Below are 9,675 nucleotides of genomic sequence, written 5' to 3' on the forward strand. Positions count from 1 at the left end.
GCCTGCACAATACGTGCGTGCCCAACAGGTTTACTCTAATCACGCATCAAGCAAATGAACCCGAAAGACGAGACAAGAGCTTCGTGCCCGCTTGTCGGCGCCCGTGTGTTCCCCCCGTACGAACACGAAACACGAAACGTGCAGACCGCTCTTCGCTTAATTCCCTCGACCGCCGTTGTCGCGACGCGCGACAAGGCCGAGGACACGCTGCTCGTGACGCATCCAGCTGCGCGCAAGGGTATTGGCTGACGCTGGCTCGGGGTGAGAGGGAGAGGCCGCCTGCCTATTCCTCCTCCTTTAAACGCGTTCAGACCACGCAGAGGAAAAATCATTGAAAGAGCTCGCAAAGCGAGGTTTGGCGTGTTGTCAGTCTCTGCGAGGTGCGGCAGTCTCGGGAAATGTCCGAGGCGGACGTATGTGTACGCGCGGCTGTCAGAGGCCGTGGCCCGTCGTTGCGGAAGAACAGCACTACGAGGGGCTCACGATTAGAGCTTACGCATAGCAAGGTTGTTGTCATTGTTGTTGTCGTTGTTGTTGCTGTCGCAGTTGTAGGGACATTCGAACCGCGTTCGCACAGCTGCCGGCGCGTTTTCTAGGCATCGATTGCGCATGCGCTACCCGGGCGTGGAGCGTGAGCCAAAGCCAAGTGAACGCACCGCAACGCTCTGCTCTGTTGGCTCTGCGGTGGAGCCAGAGCTCAGCGTTATGGTTTCCGCTGCTGATATGAACTTTGAGCGCACACATATTATAGCTTCCTTGCTGAGCAGCTATGTGCATACTACACCGTGGGGCGTACACTTGCCTGAGCAGGAGGGACAGAAAACGTCAAGCTAAACCTATCGTATCATTTCATTGGCCTCTGACAAACACCGACGATTTTCTGTCTGTGTCATCTCGTGCAGGGCCCCATCGAGAGGCCATGCCTGTAAAATGGCTGCCAGCGATGTGACCCGCCTGACGACGCGCGCACGCACGCACGCACGCACGCACGCACGCACACACACACACACACACACACACACACACACACACACACACACACACACACACACACACACACACACACACACACACACACACACACACACACACACGACAGTTGGCATCCTCGGGCAGCTTAAGCTCTCGCGCTCTCGGAAGGTCCTGTGGCTGATACTTAATTGGCGTTCGTCAAGAGCTAACAGGTATGATGTCGATAAATTGATGATATATTTACTATTCGGGATTAGCACGAATATTTACAAAATTTGCCGAGAATCGGTAAAATTCAGACAGAACTTCGTGCTTCTAAAGAGTGTTGAGAAGTCGCTTATGCAGTTTCGCTATCATTGTAGCATCAATTTATCAGTTTCGATACAACTGTGAGGCATTATTATTATTATTATTATTATTATTATTATTATTATTATTATTATTATTATTATTATTATTATTATTATTATTATTATTATTAATCGTACAATTTCCAAGAATATTGCGGAAACACGCCTGCACTGATCAAAAATCTGCTCCATACAGTCGACAGACCAACTTTTCTCTTTGGAATGCAGCAAACTTCTTCAAATTCGGTGCAATCGATTCCTAGCCACGTATTTAGATGCGTTTCCATGTATTTAGGTGACATTGCATGAGGTAAAGCTTCTTCGTGGCGACATCAAGAAACATTCGTCGTGCAGTAACCTGCAACTTCAAAATTTTGTTTTCGTTTCTTAAATTAGAAAAACGTTACGTCAAGAGACATAGGTGTTCGACATGACTCCTTTAGTCAACCTCTCAATGTGATTTCATTGAAAATTTCGATCAAGTCCCTCCAACAAAGCTCATTGAATTAAGCGCAGTGGATGCCGCAGAGAGAAAAAAAATATTGGCAGTGGCTTAGCTCGGCTATATGCCAGGATATACATAGCGAAAGCTAAGGCATGGCATGGTTAGCCTTGGTTTATCTTGATTGCAAATTAAGGTTAGTCTGGTTGTCTAGCTATGTTGCGGCGTTTAGCCAGTCGTTCGGCGCGCTGTTCGTCTGTTTCCTGGGCGATTCTTTTCCTCTTCATCTCGTTCCAATGCCGATTCCAGGCCTCCTCCTGCTTATCAGAATTGTCGCCATCCATAATGCCGCCTCAAACGGCGCACGCGAGTTATTTTCAATCCTCCGACATGTTATCAGGCATGCGACGCAGCTGGCGAAGCGAGCGGAGGCGAGCGCAACGACGAGGAACGCGGTGTGACGTCATGTGCCTCCTCGGATCACGGCCACGGCGAAATCGCAAGTTCGCGGCCAGTAAAGCTTTCGCTTTAAAATGACTTCGCCATTGCTATCTCATAGTGTGAGGTAAAGCTTCCTTGTAACATCAACGAACACTCGTTGTACAGTAAATGATGCTTTGCATGCTTTATTTTTTGCACTACGAAGAGGTTAGACTAAAAGCCATATGTGTTCAACATGATTATTTTTATTTTTCCATGTTCCTTTGAATGTTTTTGCAAATTCAACTCGAACACTAAGCGAGACATTAAATCTAACTAGAGAAACTACGGCTGCTTTGCAGGATACAGTTGGCCTGCACGTGATATTCGAGCAATCCTTTCACCGTTGCATGACACTATGGTCTGCGATGTGGCAGCGCTGCGACCAACGCGCATGTAGTAAAGGGCTGCGTTGTAGCACGCACCTTCTGGAAGCTAGTTGCAAGAATGTTCGGAATATCCATCGTGCGGCCACCACAGCGCCGAGATCGGTTTGCGAGTCTCGTCTACTACAGCACTAGCTACATTTTGTGATGCTTCCGTAACTTCGCAGAATGATCTCGGCAGTCAAATAGAGCAATGCACCCCAGAATGCGGAAACTTCGGGTGATAATATGGGGTCATCTTGAAGAACAGTTGTTCAAACTCGGTGAAGCCGAGTTTCTTCGCCGCTGGTCTACGCGGTACATAACCGTCTCCCAAGGCAAAGTCTTTCTACATCCAGAATAATGCTCAATTCTGTTGCCTGAGTTCAGACTGTATCTGTATGTGCCCCGGGTGCCTTTCATAAATTCGAGGCTGACAATAATGCTTTTGTGTGGATGCGGTAATGAGTTTTGTTGTTGATGTTGTTGTGTGTGGCAAAGCCAGTGTCAAGTAGACACCATTTATTATTTCGTTTGTTAATCTGTTTTGCTTACATCAAGTATGATGTATTACATGTGATGTACTTTATATTGTACTTTTTGTTCATACCACAGTTGTAAGCGTGCCTACGGGTGAATAAATTTCCTTGTCAGCACTGCGTTCATGACCCAGAGAACTTCCGCTCAACCATTTTCGAGAGTCCAATTAGTCAAGAAGTATTTTGCCGCATAGTATATTTTAGGCACATATTCTTGATGTTTTCATATATAAATAACATGCAGCATGCGTCAAAGTCAGCGCTTTTTTTTTGTGTTGTTGCACTTAACAATACCATTCATTGTCAAACACTCCAACTCCCCAGCAAAACTGGTGCCCGCTGGAGGGTCCTGTAAGCTTATAAGCTATTGTAACTTGCGTTGTTCCTGAGGGCTTAACCGGAAGTCTTCAGGGAAATGTTTAAAAGCATGAAAAAGGTCAAAGTGGTTGCGAGGTTTCACTTGCGAGAAACGAAATCGCGTACTTGTAAACGTTGTCCCTACACGATAATACCGTTGGAAACCTAGCCCAGATATAGGGCTTTGCAGCACCTCCTAAGCATATTTTATTTACGATAGCAGCAATCCATCCCTACAGAATTTACTTTGCCGGACAATTGGCCGTAGAGTTTCTCTTCCATTTTTGCTAAATTTGATCTCGGTTGTGTTCACAGTTCTCCAAGGGAAGCATCATCAATTCTGCATTGTTCCTGAAGCGCAATTATAAAGCCCCGGTTCGCTCGAATATTGCATTGAGAGAGCCGTGTATAATCCGCACAATTTGAACTTCGTCTTCACACTGCTCATAACGTGTCCCTTATTTTATCCAAATATAAAGAAAGGCTCCTTGTTTACTTCACCGAGGACACTGGAGAAATCAACTGCCAACTTGATATGAAGCATGAAGATAGAAAGAAAACACCAACAATAGTTCAGTATTTATTTGCAACGCTTCTAATTAGGCCAGGCAACAACAATTTTCTCATCAGCATGTAAACCCCTGAGCTTTCTTTTTTTTTAATTGTCTCGCAACTTACACTTACACTTATCGATCCCATTTTCTTTGAAATATAAGCATGACGTAGCGTACAAGTATGTTGCGCCATTGGGAAGCATGGCTGATGTGGTCGTACGGAACCTTGTACCGCTTAACCAAAGTTTTTTTTTTCTTTTTTTACAGAAGCGATATTTCATCAATGAGCAATAGAAACCTCACGCGGAAATTTGCCATAGCGTTACACCAATTTTTCGCGAGTTTATTATCAGGGGAAAACGTAGTTCAAGAGCAACAGGCTATATTCTGCGGCGATCGTAAGGCACCCCCCCCCCCTTTCCCACCCCGAACACTCCAGAGCGCTTGTATACGTAGTTTATTACCGAGGCCCGTTTACCCACCGACTTTCAAATTTGCGTACACATCACCCATTACCTGGCCCTTACTGTCACAAAGCATAAATAAGCTGCCTGGATTATTTGACCAAGAAGACCAGGCGAACGACATATCAAGCTTGGAAATAGAGGGGGAGAAAAAACGAGGCTTCAATATTTATTTGTAGCGCTCCTAATTCTGCCGCGAACGTGAAAGTTTCGGGACGCGTCACAGTTCACATTCGCCGCCTTTCTACAAAATGGAAAATTTGGGCAACACAGAGTTCTTTCTGCACGATGGCAAACGTATAGCTGCACACGGCAGACGTGACCGACAGTTTCGAGCCCTTGATAAGGCATTTTCACGAACCCTGTATGTGATTCACATTCGTCTGACGTATACCACACAAATTTGTCAGCGTTCCTCTCCAAGTTCACTCAACTTGATCTTTGCTGGTACTGGAAGTGAAGTTTTTAAGGGGGAAATCAGAGAGAAGGGGAAGAAGGAAAGGCAGGGAGGTTAACCAGACTGAGTCCAATTTGCTGCCCTACACGTGGGGAGGGGAATGAGGAGTGAAAGAAAGAGAGAGAGAGAGAGAGAGAGAGAGAGAGAGAGAGAGAGAGAGAAAACATGAGTCTATACGGCACTTTCACATACAGTAAGTTAGGTGCAGGGTGTCTATAGTCGGACACTCAAGTCTGTTGCCTTCCGGTATCGAAGAAGCGCTCGAACTGCTTTCTGGGCTAATGAACTGTGAAGCCAGGCTCCCAAGATTTTTGCTTCTCTAGGTGGCCTGTCGTCCAGTCTATTCAAGGCACACTGGAGAGTCTGACGTTGGTTATCAAAGCTAGAACAGTGGCACAGAAGATGGCTGATGGCCCCTTCACACTTGCACTTAGCACACGTTGGTGAGTCAGCCATTCCAATACGATAGCTGTACGAGTTGGTGAACGCTACTCCTACCCACAGCCGACACAGCAGTGTTGCGTCACCTCGTGAGAGTTTTGCTGGTAATTTAAGTTTCAGTGACGGATCGAGGCTGTATAAACGACACTTAGAGTTCTGTGCTGTATGCCAGTAAATTAACGTGATGGTACGAGTGAGACTGCGAAGCTCTCTTGCAGCGTGTACTGTCGATAAAGGTATAAGGAGTGTCGGTGCCAGCCTGGGCACGTCGGGCAGCGTCATCGGCGAGGTTATTGCCAACGATGCCACAATGTCTTTTAAGGGGAACGCTGGTACGACGATAATGTTGATGAAGAATTTAGACGAGCCGGGTCACTATTCCAACTTTCCAAGTTTTGCAGCAGCAAAACCGTCAGTTTGTTGGCCGTAGTTGCCGCACGATTTTTTGGGAGTAACAGAACATCCTACAAAGAAAATCCATTGTAGCGTTGGGGTTAACGAAACGATCCGTGCCAATCACACAACTTAAATGACGATTTTTAGTAGGCGGTATATACTACAACAGATACTTTCGTTTATTTAGTGATGATTTGATTTAGTGAGAGGAGATTTATATCAATGAATACGTTATCTCAGATAACAACGTTATCCTGGATGAGCTGCAGTGGAGCTGTAGGAGAGCGGCGTATATGTATATGACCAGTCTTGTATGGCGCCAATAAATTGGGGGACGACGAGTATTCACTAATTATTTTTTCAATGCACGTATCTACTCTACGAACTTCAAACTTTCGGCTTCCCGTAATCCACAGAGTCGCCCCCAATTCCAGCACATACGACATCCTTGACGTTCTTGTTCCTCTCGGGCACTGGCGAGACAACTTTGAAGCGTTTCAATATAACACCCTAAGAATTAGAGTTGCAGCAGAGGTTTTTTTTTTTCAATCTTCATTTAGTCCATAACAGACAGACACACTTTAAAATTCGCCTGCAATTTGAGCCCCTATCATTCGCCACATTTCCCCAAAATTTAAACTTCGCGAGGCATGTAGTTTTATTAATGTATTTAGAAAATTGTTAGAACGGGTATATAACGAGTCAGAGGGGTGATTTGGGCGAATTGGTTATGGATTACGAAATGGTTCATGCGCTAGCAAACACGGACAATAAAACGAGTGGTGGGGGGGGGAGGGTTAAGGACCCGCGAAACGCGGTATATAACACTTTTTAGGGATTATAGTCGCATGAACAACCTCGATGTAAAATTACAGCGGAATTATGCCTGTTCACTTAAAGCTCAAACAATGACCAGTCTGGACTTGCTATCTCAATGATACCGGTCCCTGCGCGGTCGGTAGCAGCTATCCAACTGACAGGCGCCAAACAACAACAGGTTTCACATCGATAAAGTTAAGCCGAGATTACTGGTCGGAAATACAAAGAATTTTCATACAAAAATTGCCGACAGTAGGGAAATTAAAAAAAAAGCGTGCAAACTATAAATCCTTAATTCCGTGTCGAAGACAGATAACGCAAGTTCTGTAGGCAGCACCCGTTAACGCGTTCGAAGTGGACAAATAGGATGTATGGGTTTTCAGCTACGGATATGTCGTTACTGTGTTTGCGAGGGCTTTGAAGATGTCCTCTTTTCAAAGTAGTGGTATATATTTCCGTGTGGTGCACGATACGTCCATTTTGCCCGCTTCAGATGTCGCAATATGCTTACAGAATAGTGACATCGTTTTGTTTTGTTTTGTTGCTGTTGTGTTACAGAGTTTTAATGCAAAAGAATTACACGCCCCATTACGCGAAAATCCGGCGTCGTCGTCGGCGTGACCAAGCGATGGCACGAAAAATGACCGACGGCGTAAACAGTAAAACAACCACATCAAAATTATGCCCGGATTGAGGTCAAATTTCTCAGGGTGGTTCCAGCAAACAAATTAAATGAGTGCCTCTCAAAAGGAAATTCGGCACATTTCGGTCTTCGGGGCGCCGAGCCGGGCCTCCGAGATGCGAGACGAGCAGGCTTCCCCGAAGCCACAGCTGCTCCACGGTTCAGGTTGACTAAAGGTGTGGCCGGCTACGTTACTATGTACGTCATCGCGCACGTCACGCCGCAGCCACTTGGCTCACTAAAGGTGTGGCCTACTGCGTACGTCATTGCATACGTCACGCCACAGCCATCTGGCTGACTAAAGGTGTGGCCCAGTGTGCGCGTCATTGCATACGTCATGTCGCAGCCATCTGGCTGACTAAAGGTGTGGCCTAGTGCGTGCGTCATTGCATACGTCACGCCGCAGCCATCTGGCTGACTAAAGGTGTGGCCTACTGCGTGCGTTATTGCATACGTCACGCCGCAGCAGGCAGCTTTCGATCAGCAACGCCGCGAGCAGAATCGGGAACGAGCTCGACTGCGCCGTGCAGATGCTGCAGCCTGGGCACAAGAACAGTCTCATGCAGCCGAGCGCAAGCAGAAACTGCGTACCGAGGATCCGGCAGCCTACCAAGCCGTCGTTTAACGAACCATCGGGATTAAGCCAGCGATAAACACCGGGGGCCGCACGTTTCAGCTTCGCTGCTTAACCATCTCTACGTAGTGCATGGGCGGTGATATTATTTTAGTCAGTACTTCGTAATTATTGTTTCTGACGTTGCATTTTTACCGTCTCGAATAATGGCTTGTGCGGCTTCGGCGGCTAGAGCTGACGGCGAGGTCCAGCAACGCACCCCGCGTGGGATCCCCCCGAAGCGGCCGTATGTGGCCGGGGCGTCGGTGATGAATCACCATAAGAACCGCCAAACAGAAGGACGCTTATTACATTACAAAAGTGCTAGAAATCGCTCATAGAGCTTAGATGTATAAGTTTCTGAGGTCGGCATACATCTGCTGAGACGGTAATTTTTGTTGTATATCTTAAGATTTACGAGAATCTTTTTTTTTTTTTTGCGGAAAGGTGTGTAGTTTTAGCCAATGATGTGGGTGTCGCCTGCTAGTAGGTGGACTACATGCAAGCGCTGTAAGACTTGCATGTAGGCTAGCTCTACCTACCGTCTATCTCTGGAACCCACTGCGAGGAGCTTTAGGGCAACCTTCCTACCACTTTCAATGCCAATTTTTGTTTACGAAACATGGCTCATGCCCACGAAGGGATCGACCACACTGGATATAATGAAAATTACAGACAAGAAATATATATATATATATATATATATATATATATATATATATATATATATATATATATATATATATATATATATATATATATATATATATATATATATATATAACAAAGGAATCAATGATATATGGAGCAGTGCATAGCATAAGGCCAACACAATTTTGAAATGAGCAAGCTTCGCATAAAGAGCAGAATCGAGATGCATCACGGTCGTAGTTCACAGCATGCCTAACCTTCCGAAGCTTCAGTGAGCTTACGCGGAGAGGCTACGATAGACCTGTGGCTGACACGCAGCCGGACATGCGCGAAAAAGGGACAGGGTTGATGTCGATAAAGTTAAGCCAAAATTACAAATAGGAAGTATGGAGAAGTCATACTAAAGTTACCTAGAATAGGTAGTTTTAGAAAAAGAAATAAACTCACATCTTACATATTCTTAACTCCGCGTCAAGAGATATCGCAGTTCTGTAACATGCCTCCATCAAAGCGTCGCAAGTGGGGAAAACGTGATGGGGTTTTCATACATACGTGGCACTGATACACTCTTTTGCGAGGGCTGTGCAAGAGTCCTTCGTGCGATTTAGTGGCATATACAAGAATGGAGCATGCTACATTAATTTAGCGCGCTTTGAATGCCTCAATACGCCTAATTGTGATATGCCCACGTTGGAGATCAGCCAGGTGTTTGCACGTCTGCCGCAGTGAGAGCCGAAGCGACCGGCGGTCCTGCGACGCAGCCTCCGCAGAGGTCGTCGCAATGAATTCCCTCTAAAACGTAATTATTATTAATTACAAAATTAGTTACCTTGATATACGTAACCGGAATGTATACCTTGATGTACGTAACCGGAATATACAATTACCTTGCGTATTCTTTTTTTTTTAATCAGTGATCCTAAACTATTGCTTATCACGTTAAATTTTGCCGTCTCCACTTTGAGAGACGCTAAAAGCTCCACCTGCGATTTGTATACGGTTGCGGCGAGGCGAACTGGTGGTGTTGTCCGATAATGTCGTTTGTGCGGGAGCCCCGAAGAAGTCGCGTGACCAGGGCGTCGGTGTTGAATCC

The sequence above is a fragment of the Dermacentor variabilis genome, chromosome 7 (genome assembly GCF_050947875.1).
Source record: "Dermacentor variabilis isolate Ectoservices chromosome 7, ASM5094787v1, whole genome shotgun sequence".
NCBI lineage: Eukaryota > Metazoa > Arthropoda > Arachnida > Ixodida > Ixodidae > Dermacentor > Dermacentor variabilis.